The following is a 21,860-nucleotide window of genomic DNA, read 5'->3' on the forward strand; positions in this document are numbered from 1 at the left end:
AAGAACATGTATACATAAAAACATATAGGGAGATAGGTTGAGCTATAGAAATAAATGCTTCCATTGCTTTCGTCATACTGATATTTCCTGTTGTCAATGTTTTATTTGCCTTGTTATATAAATAACCACAAAGTATTTGAACATGTTATTGTGCATTTCAGTTTCATTTCTAAATATAGTTGTCACTGTTCAAAAATATTTTATGATTCCATTAGTTATTTGGCAAGCTGCTGGTCCCAAGGCAGGACATTTCTTCTGTACAGGTTGCTGGTACTGTGCAGAAGAGGCTAGGTGCACACACAAGGCAAAATATTCCTTTGGGCTGTGCAGGAAGTATTTAAAATATATTTTTTAATCTTGTTATTTTAAGAAATGTGGACTGTATTCTCTGACATCTTAACATTTGTATTTTCTGTTAGTGAAGATTAACGGATCTGAATCTGAACAAAGAAATTAGATTGCTACAGCAGTACCAGAAATACAGATCTGTCATGTTTGATGTTTTTGCTTAAGATTCAGCTGGAGGGAACTGCATTTTGTGGTGACAAGAGTCCTAAACTGATAGAAAATAGTAATGGATGATAATCTGGAAAAGGCATTGTAGATGTTAGCTATATTACTTGTGTTACATGTGACCTCAATACAATGCTAAAAAAAATAAATTTAGTAATTAAGTAATAAGTAAGCTTTGTATATGCTGAATACTTCTAAATATGTAAGACTTACAATTTGAGTTGTACATCATAGTAACTCTTGAACCTCCTTTGAGTGAAACCTGATTCCCTAGTGCAAGGGGAGTGGCATCCTACTTAATTGCTTTTTTATTTTTTAATTTTAACTCCAGACAGCACCGGCGAAAAATATCAAATTTTCACAGCCGTGTTTGGTATGACTAGTACTGGCAACAATGAAAGGACAATGTGCCTGATAGGATGCTAAGATATTCGACTTTGATCGAAGGGAGAGGAAGGTAGCCCTGAGCAAGTGCTCTGAGCAGCCCTGGAGGGACTCCATCTTTAACAAAAGAACAGAGGAAATGTAGCTTCAAGTAACTCTCTGAAGCAAGCTAGCTGTGGATAGAGGAGGAGCTCGAAAACCTGCTAAATGAACCAAGACAGTGCAAGAGCTAGGAAGAATTTCCTTGGGAAGCAAGCTCCAGAATTTTGCTTTCATACCTTACATTTTTCTTAGCTGTTCTCAGTTTTGTAATCAAGAATGTGAGTCTTTTATGCTGCTCACCGTTAAAAAACAAAACAACAACAACAAAAAAAAGCACTTTTTTGTGAGAAGCACTAAGTTGCTAGTGTCAGTGTGGCAATCAGTGTTGTGAAGAGTCTGGCAGGAGGAAGATGCTCCTCTGGCTGATGTCCTGCTGGCAGCGAGGTGTTCCTGTTCTCAGGTGATCCCTGAGAAGCAGATAGCAGCAAGCAAGACATTCCTGCAGGGTGGGAGGAAAAATACTTCTTACGCAGGAGAAGCTGCAACCTTTCAGTCCAAACAATTATGTCAAGAGAAATTTGTTATGAATAAATGCAGTTTCTCATACGGACGACTAAAATGATGAAAACCAAATACTATTTTTCTCGTTAATTTTTGTGAGGTTGAGAATATATGAAAGGTGTCTAAGGGAGAAAAACCCATAGTGGCCCACTTTAGGTTTCTCCCCAGTGATGTGCTTGAATGGGATCAATGAAAAACAAACAAACAAAAACAAACACCAATTCAAACTAAAAACATTCAGCGATGTAAACATGGTGTATTTTTAGATTAAAAACAACCAAATTAACACTACAAGTACAATATTTGCCTGTAATCTATTTTCTACATGTAGTTAGTCAGAATTGTTGTTTCTGTAAGGGGTTAGAAATGGTAACACGTATCTTGCATCTCTCTGAACAACTATTAGGTTGTTAGCCATAATAATCTCATGAGAGATCTGAACCCTCTCAGCTCCTTATCATCTTAAGGAGTTTCATTTTCTTTCTAATTTTGCCGACAGCTGTTGATCTCTATTTCTGGATTGACCAAAAAAAAAAAAAAAGTTTTTAGAACTTGCCTTTTGTTAATCCTTTTCTTTTGCAGCGTTTCCCTTTGGGGCAATTCTTAATCTTCCACAAGTATCAAGGCATTCAAGTCAATGTTGATTTAGTGGCCAGTCAGGATAAGAGAGAATTCTTTAGTTCATGTGTCTTTTTTTTTCCCCCCTTTTCTTCAGTAGATTGTAGATTTCTAGAAGGGTTTGAAGTTGAGCCTGCAGATTAGTTCAGCTGGTAGTCTCTCCCTCCCACCTTCATACTATATTTCCTTGCCAATAGAAACAGCACTTTCCAGATTTTCTTAATGCAAGTGAGTACTAGAGGTATGCATTAATTTATCCTAGAAACTTGATCTGTGAGTTATCTCAGATCTATCAGCCTAGGTGCTTGTTGGGACTTGGATCTTCGTCACAAGAATGAAAATTTCTTGCCAGAAATTCTAACTGCAGACATAGGCATAGCTAGCATTGTTGAAATATGAAGGAACTCAGTTGTCTCATTACTGTCCGTGTTGCAGAGGCGAGAAGTGTGTCAGTATACCTTCCCACAACAAGCATTTCAGATTATAGGTATTTCTTTTTTCTTACTGTTTGATCCATTCCACAGGTGTTTATTATTTTTTCCTTTTGTTTGCCTGTTTAAGACTCTCATTGAAATAAATAAGAAGCCATGCTGTGCATTTGGGGACAGTGCTTGGTCCTTTGAAAATATTTTGCTGTAGGGTCTCTACTGCTGTGGTACAAGTTGCATAATTTGAAATACCTACTCTGCATTTTAAAATTTAAGAAATTTGACAGTGAAAAGAAAAAAGAATCAGAGATATGACTGATTTTTTTTTTTTTTTTTTACATCTGTAAGTAAATTGAATTTCTCTTGCTAATGAAGTTTGTAAAGAGAGAATCTGGATGAAACAAAGATATGTATCAGAAAAACTCAAAAGAATTGACATCAAGATAGTAATGAAAATAGTCACTGAGGTACATAATACTTAAAAATTAAAATATTTTAAATTGTTATTTTAATTTTGACATAATTGTATACACCTTACCAGCATTTCAGTGAAGACACCATTTATACATGCTGCTAAAAACTAAGCTCTCAAATTATTCTGACTTCAGCAGTATGAATTACACATATAAGCAGTCTTTAACATAAAATGACTGCAGCAGTGGCATCATCTTTCATCTCTTTTCCCTTCCCTGTCTCACACTTACTCTTTCATTTTGAAAAGGTCATGTCTGTTACTGTAAGTGGTCTTGTACACCAGTACCAATCACAACAGAAGGGAAAGGCAAAGGAATCTCTATTGCAGGGAATTATCAATTCTTATTGTTTTGCATGTAGTTAAATTATTATTAATTAAATCAACAAATCCTTCTACTGCTGAGAGTAATAGAAAACTGAGATACTCATTTGTTATTAAAATAAGCCAGCATGACCACGTAAAAAAGCAGTCCTACCTTTCTTGCCTACCTTTGGGCCTTGTTTCCAACTTTATTTTGCCCGTACCTGCAGAAATGTGGTCTGTGGCCTGAACCCTGATCAGTTCTGCAGCATGGTTGATGCATTTGCACTGCAAAAAAAACAACCCAAAGCAACCAACTAACCAACCAAACAAGAAACAAGCAAAAACAAAATGCCACAACCAAACAACAAAAAAACCCAGCCACCTAGCCCAAACTGGGGTAGAAAGCAAAAATAAAAGATGAACAGATGAAGTATCTTTGTGTGTGTGTGTGTGTGACAATACTTTTCTATGCCATTTGAAAACACAGCCTTGGTCTTCTTAAACTCAGTTTGTACTTGGGGAATTGGATTTTCCCAGTGCAGCAGGATATGAAAAGACAAATTGAAGGATAGAACCCATGATATTTTTACTCCCACTTTTGGGAGGAAATAAGAGATTTTTATGACCCTTTTTATTTAAGGAGAAAAATAGAACCCAGGTTGGATTTGATTTTTTAAGTATTCCCCTGCTTATAGTTTTGAGGTATTATCAGTTTTTATAGGTGGATTTAATTTCCATGGAGTAAAATTGGTGCTAATTTCAACATGTGGCAGGCTACTGTAATGTTATTTCTTTTGCTGTTCTACGATTTCTTTTTCTGTTCTATTTCTTGATTACTTTTATTGTAAACCCACAAAACAGCTGGCATAATGCACAGATTGAAATTACACTTTTACAAGAATGATAAAGTGTTAAACTACTCTTACTCTGACATTTTGGGCAGCTGGATTTTAATTATTTGACTGAAGTTGTTAATTCAGCTCAATAAAAGCCATATCCGCATGATAGATGTAGATGTCAAAATGCCACAAAGGGTTCCACGTCTTTGATTAGAGGTGTTACTATGATGTTAAAACCAGATTACAAGAGCATCTTAAATTCTATTGATTCTGTCATCCTTCTTTCTAATGCGCTGTTCAAAATCAATATTAAAAAAAAAAAAAAAAAAAGGCTAGGAATGATGCTATATTCCACCCCCCCCCCACCCCAGACCTGCCGGTTTCTCTGTAAGTTACCAAGAGACAGTCTTTCAGTCAAGGAAGGACTCGATGAAATAGGGATTTAGTCTGACTTGGCTGTCTTGCTTTAAGTTTCATTTTGTTATACATGCTTCACCCATCTTGGGACGTTGTATCAGAGCAAGTGCTTGGGGGATGCAGCTGTCAAGCATTATTCCAGATAAAAAAGAGCCCAAGCTACATCCTATCAGAGAAACTGTCCAGAAAATCAGATACAGCTTCTTTCAGGGTTAGTTTGACTTTTGCTTACATGTGGCACAAAAGAGCTTACAGAAAGGAAGTGCAGTACTTGGCACATTTTGACTAGTTGCAAATTCATGAATACTCTGTATTCTCTCTTTGTTTAAGGCTTAGTCCTTATGACCGCAAGCGGTCTGTTATTCTGTTCCCCTTTCCATTACCTTGTTCTTCTTTTCTCAGGGAGATAACAATGGTAATTCTGCTATGCAAATGATGCAGTTCTTAATGCCGGTATACTTTAAAAACAAAACAAAACAGTAGTGTTCTAGGAATAGGAAGAATAAAGAAAGAAAAAGGCTATCAGTGTTTACGGGAGTAATCCTGCAGAGGACAGATCGTACAGAGTGGTTGAATCTTTTCCTTTAAGTGTTTCTTCCAGTATGTTTTGTCCTGGAAGCTTAAGAGGATAACCTTCTTAAAAGTAGCAGTTAAAGCCACAGCTTATAGGGTAAATATATATATCAGCTTTTAGAATTCGAAGGTGGAAATACAGTCAGGAAATTTAATTTATACTGCAGAAATCAGTAAAACACAGAAGAATAAAAATTGGAACCAAATCGTAGTTTACACCCTCCTGCTTGAAAATGAAGCTTTTACAATCTCTCTCTCTTTTTGTTTTTCTAAAAACAAATATTAAAAATCAGAATGCTTATATTTTTAACATTTCTTTTACACTGGAAATCTACAGCAACATAGTTTAAATGTTATATACTCTGACTTGGCATTTATTGCATTTCAATTTTTATGCCTTTTTATGGATGGCTTAAGTAGGAAATAAGACAAAATGATTTTTTTTTTTTTTTCATTTAAGTAGTTGCTGGGAAAGAGGGAATAGTCTGAAAATACCATCTTGTAATCATGAATTAGAATGAGTTATGCCATGTAGCTGTGGAGGCCATTTAGTATTTCAGAAGCACAGCAGGGGACCTTTTTTAAAAGACATAATTAAAAACAACGGATGATATAGGCTGTTATGGATCTTAGGTCCCAGGCTTCCAGAATAATTTAAGTTCCTCTAAAATACTGCTGTTGTTGCCTATTAGCGTTTGTGTGCTATTTCCCTTCAGTCAGTATTTTCAGATGGGGAGATTTCAATAGGTCGCATCTGTGTTGGTCACTTTCATTACATTCTAGTCAAATATTGTTTTGTAGGTTTTACATAATCAACCATTTGAGGGAATATTTAAATACTATTTATTAGGTTTTCTGTTTTGAAAACCTTACCGTCGCCTAGTGAAAAGACCATACTGTAGCACTGTAGATGAAGTTGCTTATATTGTCATAATAAACAACAAAGTTGTTCAAATGACGAAAGGTCATCTTTTTTCCTCACTAGTCACCAATTGTATATGAATTGTTTACTTGCCACTCCCTCAGGCACAGAGCACCGTGCTTTAAAATAATCCTGCATAGTTACACAGGGTTTTGTCTTAAATTTCACTGTAATATCAACAGCTTTTATGATGGTCTTAAGTATTTGGAGGAAAAATTCTTCACTGCTAATAGTGAAGATTAATGTGCATCTTTGAGAAATAGGGAACGTAAAAACATGCACAACATTTTCAATACTCTAATGATATTCCTGAAAAATGTTTAATGGGGTTTTGCATTGAAACCTTATTCTTTCCTTACTGCAGGAAGGGAAAATCTGTAATGATCTGTAATCATTATATACCATCCTCTAAATTCCAATGACATATTCACTGCTGTAGATGTGGGTCAGTAAAGCTGTGACACCGACCATTGGCATCTTTAAACAGGATATTGTCTAATACAGTTTATAGCTTCATTCCCTGTACCATTAAATAAATAAAGCATTCAGCATGTGCATCAGTGCCATCAAGCATGAATACCCTGGTGGACTGGGAATTAAATGCCAAGTGAGGGTCAGAAGCAACAAAAGCTGAATAACACTCAGCAAATGTATACATATTAGGTAAGGAACAGTGCCCCTGATGCAGAAGAAATTGAATAAGCACCTTGCAGTGTCTAGATGGAGCATAAAGACTTCTTTTGTTTGCCTGAACTGCCATCATTGACCCAAGCAGAATATTCCAGTATTGAATGAACTGAACAATAGTTTATTACAGGTAAAAGGAAATCTTTGGATTCCAAATTCTTCTGGGATATTATGCTGCCTTGATTATTGTACACTCTGTAGCCCCTTAGGCCACATTGACTGGTAAAATATATTTTGCAGTATGTTCTCTTAGCAGTCAGAAAATATCACGCTTCTGTCAGATTTTCTTTGTCTGTCTTAAAATCCACATAACTTTATATTCTTACAGGAAAGGAATAACAGTTACTGTGCTTATTGTGGTAGTTTCACTGCTTCTCGTAGCTCAGTTTTATTTCTATGAAACACTCTTCTTTTTCCAAATTTTAAACAAATATCAAATTGACACTATTGCATTCTGGCTGACCAGCTTGAAGTTACTGCTGAAGCAGCTTTTCTTCATCTAATTTAAACAGTTTTTCTAAAAATATCAATTATGTTTTATGATCTAATATAAATGTAAAACAATGTGTCTAGCAAAAGTTCCCAGAGGCTGAATAAAGTTGTTTCTTTCTTGGGTTATGTTTGAACAGTTCCCATAAAGAGACATATTTTTGTAAATACTTAAATTGGTTATTCTTCATGATTATAGTTTGTTTTGTTTCATATTACCCTGTAGTGTACAAGTATCCTAGGAATATTATTTTTCTTATTAAGATTTAACAGGAGTGAGTGCTTAAAAAAGTTACCTTCTTTGCTTTGCTTGCCTGAAGTATGAATAACGAGCTTTTTGGCTGATCTAGTATAGGTCATTTTATTTTAGTATTAAAATATCTTGTGTAAGCAACTAAAATGAAAAGGCATAAACTGCATTATGAAACCTTTGTTAAAACAGAAGGGCAGAAATTAAATAGGTGACTTCCTGGTAAGCTAAACCAAGGAATAATTATTTTTAGAGTAGTAACCCAGAATGCTGGAGTACTGATAACCGTCTGTTTTCCCATAAAACTATTTTCTTTAGTTGTAATACATAAAAATTAAGTTGGTTGTAACTCTTGTCAGCGGGATAGGAGAATAATTGACAATAGTTAGAAGGGAAAAGCATGGTTATGGCTGAATTTTCCACTCAGCTGCTTAAGTGTGTTCTGAACAAAGAAATTCAGCAACCCAAAAAGTCTGTGAATTGCCTGAATTGCTGGGGATTAAATCATGAAAATTAAATGAAATTTGTTTTGGAAATAAAAATGGAAAAAATCAATAATGCATCAAACTGTCATAAGAGGCTATTCAGTTTCTTGCATAGTTTTAGTAATTCATCTCCTGAACTAAACTGGTGGATGTGCTGATATATGATTCTACACACTTACCAAATTTTGTAATTTAATCCTCACTGTAACTCAATAGCCTTTTGCCTAAGATGCTGTAATCTCTTTAGGATGTGCTTATCCATGAAAGTAGACCCCACCAGCCTCTGTAAGACTATATGTGAGCACAGAATTTAGTATCCATTTAAGTAGTCATACCCTTTTTGTTAAATAGTTCTACAGATCTCATTTTGTATGGTTTTGTTTCCTTAAACAATAAATAAATAAATTGAAATTAAATTAATGTAATCAGATTAAAACATGGTAGTTGTTTCGTGCAGGTGAGAGATCTCAGACCAAATCCTTTTAAAATGAGAACAGGTTTAATCGGTGTGACTTCACTAGTCATTAATTCAGTGCTAGCTTTCTCTTATTAAGGTTCGTTGTCATCACTTTGTGTAAGTATCTTTTGTTTTCCTGAGAGTCTGAAAATACACATATAAACCATAGAATTGATATGCATTCAGTGTCTGCAGTGATTTCTATGTCTACTTACATAGTCAGAGCTAGCAGAAACATAAACAGGTATAATGCTGGGTACTTTAAGGCTTTCCTGTAATCTCTATTAATGCTCTTTATTTGTAAATTGGATAACGGCATGGAAAAAGTTAAGCTATTGTCTTTTGATTACTCAGTAGCATAATGCAGCAAAAGCTACAGTAGGCTTGCGTTTGGTCATAAGAAAAAGGTGTTTAATGTTTATCAGTCTCACAGCAGTTCTGAAAGTGGGATCCATGTGTATAAAACAGTATTTGTGTGTTAGTAATGAGGGATAGGGATGTTTCAAATTCTAGAAACTCGAGACTTTTATGTGATTGGAACTGCTCGCAGCCAAACAAGGGCATGGAAATAAATGAACAATTACAGAGCAGGAAAAAAGTTTATCCTCCATACTCTTCCATTTTAATGATTATATTACCTCTTTCCAGGAATAACTAGAATAGTGGAATACAGATAATAGTAACTAGAGTAACTAAAGTAACTGTAATACATATACTTTCAAATTTGAAAGTAAATTCAGAGAACATAGATAGTGTTTCTACTATTCTGAATCCAAGGAATAGCTTTTAAAATTACTTTAAAAAAGGAAGCAGTAAGAACAAGCAAAGAACTATCACTTGCTTGGAAGCAAATGCAGATTGCAAATTCATGTAAGACTATTTCTGACTGTATTTGTGCAGTTTTCATCATAGTGGAAGAGGTAATGTGGATGTAACATCTTCCATGGGAGAACAACATCAGGGGGAGCTTGTACACGTCCTTCTCCAAATCACAAAAATCCAGCACCTCACATGGCTGGACTCAAATATTTTTTAAATGTAGAGTGAAACTCTGAAGAGAGACTGTAGAATGGATTGTTAGGCTTAACATTCAGGCTTATCATAGGTCAAGAATAATAAAATGTGTTCTACCTTCGGTTAGATGTTTTCCTCTTAATTTTTAATATCTTCAGGCCAATCCATGTGTAAAAGAAGATGGCATTTGGGGGGCATTTTTGTAGCACTAATAACTATAAATAAAAAACTAATTTGTGTGGATTCTCAATACCGTACAATTTGACCCTATTAGATTTCTCAGAACACTTCATCTATCCACTTCCATTTTTACTTGAAGTTGTTAATTTGTAAAATGATAATTAAGATTGTCAATTATTTTTTTTTAAGTTCTAGTAAGTGTATTGTACCGCTATAATGAACATGTTCAATTTGTGCTTGTACAGCACAATTTCTTCTTAGGCATCCTATAATCTCTGCTTCATTATCCAAACAAGATTTCAACTTCCCTTTCAAGTACATCTTCATGATTAATTGGGCTATTAACTAGAAGGTACCCCCATGCAACTAAAAGGGTAGTGTAGCACTGATGATTTGGGATGTGTGTGTGTTATCCAGAGACCAAAAGAGGCACCCCCAGGATTTTGTATGACAGACTTGAGATACCCTGCTTGTGCTTTAATAAGCAATTGAAATGGGTAATCTGCTAACACATTGTTGTAAGTAGCGGGTCATAGTTGCTAGAAAATAAATTGGGATCTTACAAAACAACTGCATTAACTTAGGGATTTTCACTGTTATAACTTGCCACTAAGCTTTCTATTCAGACTGATCAACTCTGAATTCACACTTATTGTGAATAATTGTGAATTCAATACAGAGTAGCAAAAGTTTATTTATATTTGTCTTTCTTTTTATGAATAATTGAAATACCCGTGCATGCATTAAAAAAAAAGAAAAAAGATTGGCACATGTTAAGACACTAGAAGTGTTTATATTACTTTGTGCTAGCTAGAAACTGAAACAAAATAGTTCTTATATTAAATAATTATCATAAGGAGGGGTAATTCCAATGATATTCATTATTTTCTTTTTATTTCAATTTTGTCATTGGAAATGATAGCTTCCATCATTGCATTGAAAGATACTTAATCTACAAATTTGACCAGAAATCTTTTAGACTGTCTAAAGTTCATTTCCTGAGAAGTAACCTTCTGAAATTCTGGATAAAGCTGACTATTTGGCCTGCTTGTCCTGGGTGGAAGACCAGGGATTCCTGTTGTATGTGCATATGTCATGAATGCATGTTGCCTTGTGGACTTTGAATTTCAGAGAATTTCAGAAGCAACTGCTTTCTACGTTCAGAGAACAGTGTTCCTCACTACTTAAATACATCGTTTATTGCTAGCAGAGCACCTTGTGGCTTTGTCTTGTGTTTGCTTGCTTCCATCTCTGCCTTTGCCTCCTCTTGCTGTGTTGAAGAGGACAGTTACCAGTGAGCTTCTCCCTCCTGTAGGTACTTACACATAAAATCACCTCTTAACCCTCAGTTGGATTGATTTTGTACCCCATGTAATGGACGTTCATAGATTCTGAGCTATTTCTGTAATTTTATAATAGACATTTCACCTCAAAAGAGCTACAGGCTTTGCGTGCAGAGCCCCCCGGCAACCCAGAGCTGCCTCTGAGCACTAGCACAAACAGGCCTCTATGCCAGGGAACTGCATATTAAATCCAAACTAGTTTAGTGATGTACATGAGGGCCAGAAGCAGAAAAAAAAAATCATATAAGCATAAAAAAAAAAAAAACACCAACAAAGTGACAATTTCTTACCCCGTTGTTCTCAACCAACCCTTGCCCCATAGGCCTGCTGTGTCCCCACAGAGTGCGTGGCATGCAGACATCCTTCCCTGTCCCCCTCTTCCCAGTGTAGCCCATATGTGGCATTTCAGCAGGCCCCGCCTTGTCTTGCAAATTCACACAAGGTTTACTTTGATGTTGGCTACACAATTTTATTTGTCTTGGTTTACATAGTAACTTCAACAGCTGCCAGAGTATAATATTGCATAAAACGTGAGTGTGCCCAGAACTGCCAAGCTGTGTAACTACTTAACGTTACTATGCTTCCTTACCCTCCCTGAACCTTGAAGAAAAGCAATATAGTATTTTATAAGCTGATCTGTGCTTGATCTTGCCAAACTGTAAAACAATAAAATATAAATGCTGACTGATTTTGAAATCAGAGCTGAAGAACAAACAGTTTTGCCCAGGCATGCAACCTGGAGTGCCACATTAATTCACCCGGTCTGTTCCTTGCTGTTCCCTCCTGAGGTGTTGGGGGCTCTTGTCTGTGTCATGCCAGCTGGTGAGGTACACTTGTTGGGATGAGGATGGCTCTCTGCCAAGCTGCATCGCTTCCAAACATGTTGAAGTGACTAAAATTTAGATTTGAAGTATTTAGTTACTCTGAGCCAGCTCTTCAAGATTTTCTTCCTCCTATCCCCAGTGGCACCCCTTTTGTTTCTTGTGCTGGAAGATAAAAAATAAAATAAAATTGTGGACTGCTGCTTGGAGACTTGAGCAAAAGTTTTGCATGAATACCAGATGAAGAAGAATACTTTTTTTATAGATGTTTGTGTTTCAGTTAAGTAATATTTTCTTCCAAAGCATTTGCAGTTTCAGACAGTAGAGACTGCTTATAGTTTGGGGATTTTTGATTTTGTAGTACTTACTTGTGCTTCTGTTTTGAGTCTTGGACTCTTATTAATTTGGTACATGTCTTGCTCTAAAACCACATGATGCCTTCTTGGAAATATAATCAAGTCAGACAAACATGAAATTACAGAATGTTTTTTTTTTTTTCAGCATATTTTTTAGTTTTGCCTTCTTTTCTATAGCATATGTATGTATATAGCTATCTTTGTCTTTTTTAAAAAATAACAGTTTTAATGAGTAAGTCCTAGCTAATTCTGGAAAGGCTTTTTGACATTTGCAATGTTGGTATGGAAACTGAAGTTTAGACATCCATTTTTCTTCTTAATGTTAGGTGGTTGGTCCCTTGCCATTGTTATTCTCCTTTCACCTTTGTGTTATCCTTGAATTGGATCTGAAGCTTCTTGGGGTCTGACCCAGAATTGCCTACTGCTGGCCAGTAAGAAACGGGGTTTCCTGTTTAGTAATAAACAGGGGAAATGAAAAAAAATATTTTTTTTCTGTTTTCTGACTTGGAGTGAGCACTTAGGGCTACTTTAGGCACCTCCTTCCACATTTGTTCCTGCAGTTGCCCTCTTTCAAAGACGAATGTATCAGGGGTGGTTCTGTCCTTGCTGCTGGTGCCATCTCCCACCTTTGCACAAAAATACCTCAGTGCAGGTGCAAGGAACTGAAAACTTGGAGTGTCCTCTACACTTGACAGAAATGAACATCCATCCCTTCTGAGACCACCCTAAGCTCCAGGCTGAAGGGGCTCTGCCCCTCCTGTTGAAACAGCACAAATATGCAGAGAGGAATCTCTAGGGTCAGGGCAGTAACAGGGCCGATAGGGGAAGAGGGTGAGCCCCGGCTTCTGAGCCGTCACTGCACCGTAACTTGCACAGGGACAAATAAAACACTTGGATTCCTGTCTAATGAACAACATTTCTGTTTTGTTGTATTATTACAGTGTAGCCAACTACAGGGCCATTAAGGCCCAGCATAGTGGTCCAACACTTTGCTAACAGTTGAACCTAATTTGCTTATGGAGGGTACAAGAAACTATGCAAGATGCAGCTGTAGAATATCCTGATGCTGATGTAGGTAGGTATCCTCCAACCATGATCAAAGATAAATTGTCTTAAAGCATACAGGCCTGTTGCCAGTGATCGCAAAAGTGAACGCTTCTAACTAGGCCACTTAGCTCCTGGTCATGTTTCTGATCAAATGACAGTACCCTGTATGTGTTGAATTCTAGGCCAAGTTAGATCTGTAGTCATAGCCAAAATTTATTTGTTCAGCCCTAAAATGAAAGAATCCTCAACTGCCTTTGGGTTAAAATTTTATAATAGGTCTCTGAAACAACCTGGTATTGAGAACTCACAATGGTATTAATGTGTTACCTAGGAAATGCTAATTAATCCCCACATATCATTTCCATGAAAAGCAAATGCTGAGTGGTTTATTAACCTTTTATCTGAGGGAGGTGGAGAGAAGATGTAGGCTCACCATTAATCTACCCTCCCAGAGAGATGGGCAGAGAAGAGGTGGAATTGCAGAGTTTATTATTTCTCCCCACTTAGAGTGGCAGTACCATATGCAAAGATCATTATGAATCTTTCCCACAGGGAAACAGGAGAAAGAAGGGAAAAAATGTCATTAGTGTCTGCTTAGCAGTAGTGAAGTAGTGATGTTAGGAGTCAGAGCTGGGTTTATTAGTTCCCCTGTGGATGGGAAGGAAGGAAGACAACCAAAGTGTGTGGGGGAAGAATCTAGGGAGGGGCGGCCAGGCACACCACAGTGCTGCTTCCGGATACCGTGGTTCCCTTAAGGGACTTTTTGGTTTGCACACATAACATTCAAGCGCTACCAGTTTGCATCTAAGAAACAGGAGTGGTGAAATTATTGATCTGGAACAAAAGTTTGGGAGATGCTAAACTAGCTTTAGGCATAAGTGCTGTCTTCTGCAGAAATAGTTTGTGATTTCATTTCCATTTATTCATTTATTTTTTTTGACTTACGAGACAAATTTGTAAAGAGTTAAAATTACCTAGAAACATGAAAGCAGGAAATATTTAGTTTTCTTTCCTTCTGATCTTTAAGTAAATTTCTGGATATAAAAGGATGAGATTAAAGTGGTTTTAACATTTTAGATGGCTTGGTTGCCAAAACCAAACAATTTGGTATTTCATTCCAGAAAATGATGTGCTTTTTAAATATATCCATATGTAATATAAACAAGTTAGGCAAATAGTTTAATTTAAATGTCAGTAATACACAACGTCTGAGGAGGTGCATACTTGGTTGAATATTAGTATTTTTTTCTCCCATGTAGGTTCAACGTACAACTAAGAGTAAGAATTTGATATTCATTTAATTAAGAAAAAAAGATTCACTTTCCCTTTCTAGTATAACAAAAGAGGAAGAATATAAAAACCTCAACTAAAGCATCACTGATATATATAGAAAGTGGCAAATGGAAGTGCAAATTCAGTCTAAGTCGATTCTTATCAATATGTTTGTGTATCGATCACCAAGTTTCATTTTCTTTAATAATACAAATAGATTTAAATAAGAATAAATTGATTCTCTAAATACTGGTTCTTTCTGATGATTTAAATTATTGAACTTTGAATTAAACAACAATTTAAATTTAAGTGATTCAAAACACTTAGATTTATAAATGCAGTTTAATCCACTGCAAAGGGATTAAACATCCATCCACATCCAAAGGCGTGGATGGCATTCTTTGCTCATGCAGGCTTGGGATTCAATTATTATTGCATCAACAGGCTACCTTCATTCCCAGTATGTAAAAAACCACGAGTGGTACTTCGTATCATATGTAGGAGCACTGTGTGGCAATTGAAACCAAGGACCTCTCTGAGCTTTCTTTAAGATTTACGCACGAACCTGTAGTGCAGAAGAGCTTCTCTCCATTCTGGGAGTCTGAGGGATATATGGGAAAATCTTGTCTCACCACTTGCAAAGGAATGTATGAGGAACGCTTGTCACCAGGCGAGATCTTTTATCTCATTTACTGCCAGTGGAGCGTAGTGGAGGAGTTCTGTTTTACCATCAAGTACCGTTGGGACTTGCTAAGCACCATGGAAGTTAACTAAATCTCTGCCTTTATCCTAAAATTAACATCATAATTTAGGAGTGGAGCATGCTTCATTGTTTGGCAGTTATCTTGAATCCACCTTTTAAGACCAAAAGGGAAAAAGGATCAGAGAATGCATTTACCGTGCTTCAAGGCAGCCAGCAGTTTCACAGCACAGAAATAAAATTAAAAACAGTGCTTGTGCCTACCAGTAATTTAGATAAACTCCAAGGGGTTTCTTTTGTCTGTCTCAAGCTCGTAGGGTTTTTGTGCAGTCCTGTGACTGGGGATCAAACTTGCACACAGACCTATGGCTTCCCTTCGTGCAGGAAGACCTGTATTTGAGGACTGATACTCAAACCCAGGGATGTCATTCAGACTTGCATTCCCTTCCCCTCTCCAGATTTCTGTGAGTGTAACTTAATTAGTAAGTTGATCTTAACCTTTTCCTGCTGCTGCTTAATTTTTAGAAATGCTAACAACCTTTGGGAATGGTTAGGTGGAGCTATTCCTGTCTAGACAGTAAATACAGCTTAATGACTGTCCTGGTCTTTAAACAATCTTTTAACTCCGTGTAAAGTATGTGCTCCCTTATGTTTCATACCGTGGGGGGCATCTTCAGCATGCCGACCTCTTTTTGCATCGAAAAATCCCCGCTGTACAACCAAAAATGTATATTTACAAGCTATCAAATGTTTTTTAAGTCTGTAAATGAATTGTGCATGTTCAATTTTTCTAACAGTTAAATGAGGATGGATGCAGTAGTAAACAGGCGCTCTCATATTGCAATGGATTTGTGGGGACTGACCCCAGCTTTTTCTTTCAGGGATACTGGGACATTGTATCATGCTTTCTGTGCCCATTCTCTAAAATGTGGGAGCTAATTTACTATAATCTGCAGAGTCTGGGGAGTTATTACTGACCTCTGTGTTTGCTTTCAAAAGACAGCATTCTTTATAGAAGTTTGAAGCCAGACATCAAAGTATTAATTTTGATGGACACTGAATTTCACAGAAATTCTGAGGGAGTTGTCAGAATGTGAAAGCGAACATCACAGAGGAAAAACAACCAAATGCTGGTTTTAGTTACTTTAATCTATTCTGGTTTTGTATAAACACATTTGTGATGTTGCTTACTGCTGGCTGTGTATTCTTTTGGGAATGAAGATGTCCTTGATTCCTGTCTCAGGCGGTGTTTCTTCTCACTTCATCAGAAATTGGTCCTGATTGACAACAGACATTTGTGTTTTTAAACTGTCTTTTAGGAATAGTCACAGTGCCACAAAGAAAAATAGGAGACATATGTCCCTGGAAGTGTGTACCAAAAGTAATCTATTCAAAGTAGTAGTTTCCAATGGTCTAGCAGCAGGAAAACTTAAACGCGTACATCAGAGGTTTCAAGGGCCGGTCTTCATCTGCTTATCCTAAAACTGCATACATTTAGAAAAAAAAATCATCCACAGAAGTCCTTTCTTTTGCTTTACTCATATACCTTTGGAAATTTCTGTAATTCACTTTGCTGAGGTGGTCATGTCTGCAAGTCGTTGCTAACATTCAAAGTTAAGTCGACTAGGTTTAAGTATAAAACTTATCTTTTAATGTAGATTGATATATGAACAGAGGAAGTGCTGTACTTACCCATGTTCTATTACAGCCCACACAAAGAAAACAGAAAAGTTAAGACTCAAGGTCTATTCTATAATTCAGGGTTTTTACTGAAATTTGAAGGCAATTTAAACCACCTACTTATTTCAAAGGTAGTATCGATAGACCACCTGCTGTTGACATGCACTAAGAAAGATGGAAGGATGTAAATGAGTTTTAGTGATTTGCCTGCCTTTGAATACAAATGAGGCTAACAACCTCCTGTCCTGCACTCCAGCAGTCGACTACCAGAATGTTTCCAGTGTACTTTACTGAGAAGTGGGTGTTGTCATCATGAATTATCGTTAAACTTTGTTGTTGTTAACTGCTTGTTAGCAATTGATAATTCAAGTGTAATTCTGTTAGATATTTCAGATATGTCACGTACTATGCAGTTCGTAACTGCTATTTGACAATGAGGAGCTCCTTCCAATAGAAACTTGGAAAGACTTGTCTGCGCATAGGTGGCTATTGAAGGATTTGTGGTGAAGAGTGAGATTTAAGCTGAAGCAACTGAAAGAGGGTAGAGACTAGAAAACCACCTATCCTGAGGTTATAAATGTAATCTTTTAAGTTCAGCCAGTTTCTAGTCTGTCCAGGGAAGATGTGTAAACTTATGTACCTAACAGTAGTCTTTGCTTTTCTTTTAAGAACACTGCATGCCTTGGAAGTTAAAACAAAGATTACAGTAATGTCTATACCTTTTTCTTTTAATGTGGATGCCTTTGTGATTAAAACATTATTTCTTCCAGTGGCTTAACAAAAAACTAGGAAACAAACAATTAAGAGCAGGAAGAGCTGAGCTACTTTTTGAGCTGATGAGATAAAAATCTGAACAATTGCGACTGTCCCTTTGGCATAGCACAATTGGCTTCTGTGGAGGGTTTTTGGACTGATTTCCATTCATTGTTTTCAGTGACCCTTCTTGAAGAGTCTGAAAAACATTTCTAAAGTTAGAACCTCTTCTTTCTTCACTGGCAAATTTTGTAAGCACTCTGCAGTGATTCATTTGTGGTTGAAAACTGCTACTGGCTGTCTCCTCCCATAGTACCAGCCATTCCTTTGAGTATTTGCCACCTATTCCTTGTTTTTGCATGGCTTCAAAAGCAACAATTGTCACAAAGAAACAGGCTATCCTAAATGACAGCTTTCACTGTCTTTAAGATCACAGGTCAAAATGGAAAATGAATGTTTCAGGATGATTTGATAGCACTAGATAGTATCTTAATGTCATTGTATACTGATTTTACAGTTTAATTCACCACTATAAAACTTCCAAGTCAAAGAAATGTCTCCTAGTCCTTAAATGGGCAGCTATCATAGCCATAATTTGTTTATGAGACGCTTGTCTTTCTGGAAGACTGGTCTGTCTCGGTTCCTATCAAAAATAAATCAATTTCCTGTGGAAACTGGCATAAATCTTTCAGATTGTTTCTTAGCATTTCTTCAGCATTTGTCAGAGTTGCTGTTAGCTGTATAGCTTTGTGTTGTCTCATAATGAATTGTAGCGATAGATAAAAAAAAATATTAATCTGTTTTTGTTAATCCTGTTTTGTAATTAAATACATCTTTTATATAAATTCTGTTAAGATTTGAATGAAAGGGGATTTATGGAAACATGACTTGCTTTTTATAAGATAGTTTTAGGATTATGAAATCAACACTGGGAAAAAGAAAAGTTTGACTTGCTCACAGAGCAAAAGATTTTCTCTTTGTTATTCTTGCTTTGCTGGCACTATGAAAAAAAAAAAAATAAGAGCATTCAAGCTGGGTTGCCTGTGGTTTAACTCTAATTCTATAGGCTGCACACTCTATCTCCCCAAAATCCCCACAGCAAGTGACCTTGTCAAACAAAAGTGTGGAATAATGGGAGGCAGCCCAGGGACTGTGGCTCATTTACAAGCAGCTGTTTGCTACTGTCAGAACAAAGGCAAATCAAAGTTGCATTAACGGGGTATGACAGGCACAGTGAGCAGCTCCCCAACAATGTTCATCCTCTTGTGTTGTTCTGGTTATAATATTGGCTTGCCTGAAGGAGAAAATGGTCATAAGGTCAAGTCAGACATGGATGTTTTCAAAAGCCTTTCAAAATTGCACACATTTTTCAGCTGATCAACTATTGATGTTTTTTAACAAAATTAGCATAATGGCAAATAAATACATATTTATGTGTGTGCCTGTCTTTTGGTATAAGAATTAGAACCACACAGAGAATTAACAACTATGTCTTCACAGCAAGATAAGTGTCACATGGCCTTCCACAATTGTCTGATTCATCCAGTCCAAAAACCAAAGCAATCGTAGATAATGCCACTTCTAAATTTCTACATGGCATTGAAGCATGGCTGGAGGATCACTCTTGCTTCTCCATAGCTTTTGTATTTTACTGCTTGACTAGAACTCTTCTCTGCACCTTGCAAGATAGCACCAAATTATGTGACACTTTGGTGAAGAAGTTACCAGTGTATCCTGAATTTTGAGAAATGATTGGCTGTACTGGGTCTGGCTTGCTCAGTTTAAGCTTGGTAATGTGTATTCATTCGGAAGACTCAATACAAGTGAAGAGCAAAGAGATTTCTTATGGAGAAGTGCAAGCTTGTAGACAAAAAGGGCCAGAATCCAGCATATGACTGCAGTACTCCCTAACGATGACTTCATGTAGCATACAGAAGGTTTGTTCGTAGCCATGTGAATGAGACTTCTATAATTTGAGCCTGTACTGCTAGACACCAGTCTGTTGTCTGAAATCGTTCTGAGTTGGTTAGACTTGGTGAGAACATGTCTGAAAAAGGCTTGGGAAGTACGGAAATTCAAAGAGAAAGGACAGGAGAATAGTTGGACATGAACTTTGTAACAAGGCACACAATAGGCAGCACATTTCTCAGTGTTTATTGTACCTTGTGTAGCGTGATAAAGGCTGAAGGCAGAGTGACTTTAACAGTCCCTGAAGTGTAGTATTCCCTGAGAAATGCATGGTTTAAAGTGCTTTACTTCCATTATGAAATTTATAAATAAAAATAAGGAAAGCAGTAAGACATTCATTTGTTGGGCAAATTGATACAACTACTACATCATTAATAGCTGGGCAAAAAAATCTATTTGTTTCAAAAGACAACTTACAAAGTCCTTAACATTTGGCAAATATTTTACTACTAGTGTAAATTTCTGAATTACTTGATTATTTTTGATAGAGAGAGGGAGACCAGGAAATAGGAGATAAATACTTCTACAGTAAAATATACTGCAGATTTAAGGCAGCTGCAGAGTGCATTTTGGTAATGGCATTTGACATCTGCTATATTTCACAATTCAAGATGTGAAAAAGCCTCTAGAATTTAACAATTTGAAGTGCAGTTACTTCATTTTTCAGTCTCATTTGCATTATAGTTAGGAATGTTGAGAAGGTACAGATATGAATAATGTGCATGAGAGACGATTAAGATATGACCAATGTATCTCCTAACCTTTAGAGACAGCATGCTCTAATTTGATACCTTTTAGGGTAAAACTTTCAAAAGTGCAGTGGCTTGCATGCATACAAAGTTGTACTGACAACATCTTTTAAAGTGCTAACATGAATGTGAATTTAATTTAATTTATTCTCACAAACTTGCAGTTCTAGCTGTATGTGTTATAGTATCATGTACAGGTGCCAGCCAAGATTACGGCTCCATTGAGCTATACTCATCCAAGAAGTTCTATATTTATCAGCCTGGAGGGCTTGTCGAGTTTCCTCTTTTGCTGCCGTTATCAACTGTTTTGAAATATTCAAAACCTTAAGTGGTATTGAAAACTTACCCAGTGTCCAAAGTACATTGTATATTTTGAGCTGAGAAATAGAACTGTATTTGTAGAATTGTGCTTGCATTTAGCTTAACGCTCAAAATAGAAGAACATAATTTTCATAGGAAATCTGATAATGCTAATTTCTTTCTACAGAAAATTCAGATTCCTTGTGCTTCTCTAGATGACACACAATGGTAGCAGTTTTGTATCATCATCTTTGTAGTCAGTATATTTAACTGTAATTAAAGAAACAGAGATTTTATTTTGTTGTGAGTCAATCTGTTAAGCTCACATGATAATATGTAAATTCCTTTCAGTTAATGGTCCTACTCTTGCTGGGAAAGGAGGACATTTTGTGCATTGCTTTGCTTGAATAGTACTAACAGACTAGCAGATGGTCACTTTCCAACTGGTTTGCCTTGAAAAAAGAAATTAAAATATTATAGTGCCAGGGAGAGATGTTGTAATGTGTCCCTTTCAAATTAACAGGTCGTTTTTTCTACTATTTTATGATTGTAAAATAGCTCAATGTCACATAAAAGGTTAAAAGCTGAAGTAAATGGCATCATGGGAAATTTGAAATAAATAGGGACTCATATGGTTTATGGCTCTATACTTGAATGCACAAGGAATATATTTCTTTCCTTGAAAAGGCATTCTGTAAGAGCTTGCCATGTTACTGTGAATTGTGGTCACAATAGATTGTATTTAGAATAGTTTTAATTCACAAGGTAACATTTTTTGTTTACTGAATTACGCCTTAAAAAGGCCACTCGTTCAAACTGTTTACAAGCCTAAGAGAGAATGCAATATTTTCAGAAAAAAATTGAAGCCATACAGTCCAGTTCATTGAATTATTCTGCCAGTGTCTTTGTGGTTACTTTTCATAGAGCACAGACCTTCAGAATTGATTAAGTTTTAGACTGCAAACCGTCAGGTATTTCATGTTAGTGCCAAATTTGTTTTTCATGGTAAAACTGTTTCCACTGACTTCTGTGAGTCCTAGTTCCAGCAACCCTGCTGGGCAACTTGAAGAAATTTTTCAGCTAGTGTCTGTCCCAGTGGCTGACATATTGCTATGCAGGTGAAGAAGGAGGCGATGGGAAAGCCTTTGTAAAGCTTGCCAGTAGCTACCATTGTGAGATGACCTTTGCTTCTTTTGATGAATGGTCAACTGTGGTTGTTACAGGGTTAGGGTCC

The 21,860-nt window shown here is 36.5% G+C and overlaps 1 protein-coding gene and 1 long non-coding RNA gene across 22 annotated transcripts in view; one reads left to right on the forward strand and one right to left on the reverse strand.

The window, feature by feature from the left end:
- Positions 1-21,860, forward strand: part of ADGRL2 (adhesion G protein-coupled receptor L2) — a 391,171-nt gene that overhangs the window by 280,610 nt on the left and 88,701 nt on the right. The gene's annotated exons all lie outside the window — the stretch shown is intronic.
- On the reverse strand, positions 1,306-11,389 carry LOC137860626 (uncharacterized). 2 transcript variants are annotated; one of them, XR_011099107.1, is made up of 4 exons: positions 11,271-11,389; positions 3,510-3,609; positions 2,057-2,229; positions 1,306-1,438 (listed from the first exon to the last, which is right to left on the reverse strand). It is a non-coding gene; the product is annotated as an uncharacterized lncRNA (long non-coding RNA). The 2 variants fall into 2 exon arrangements; XR_011099106.1 differs by having other exon boundaries at positions 3,497-3,609.

The sequence above is a fragment of the Anas acuta genome, chromosome 8 (genome assembly GCF_963932015.1).
Source record: "Anas acuta chromosome 8, bAnaAcu1.1, whole genome shotgun sequence".
Taxonomy (NCBI): domain Eukaryota; kingdom Metazoa; phylum Chordata; class Aves; order Anseriformes; family Anatidae; genus Anas; species Anas acuta.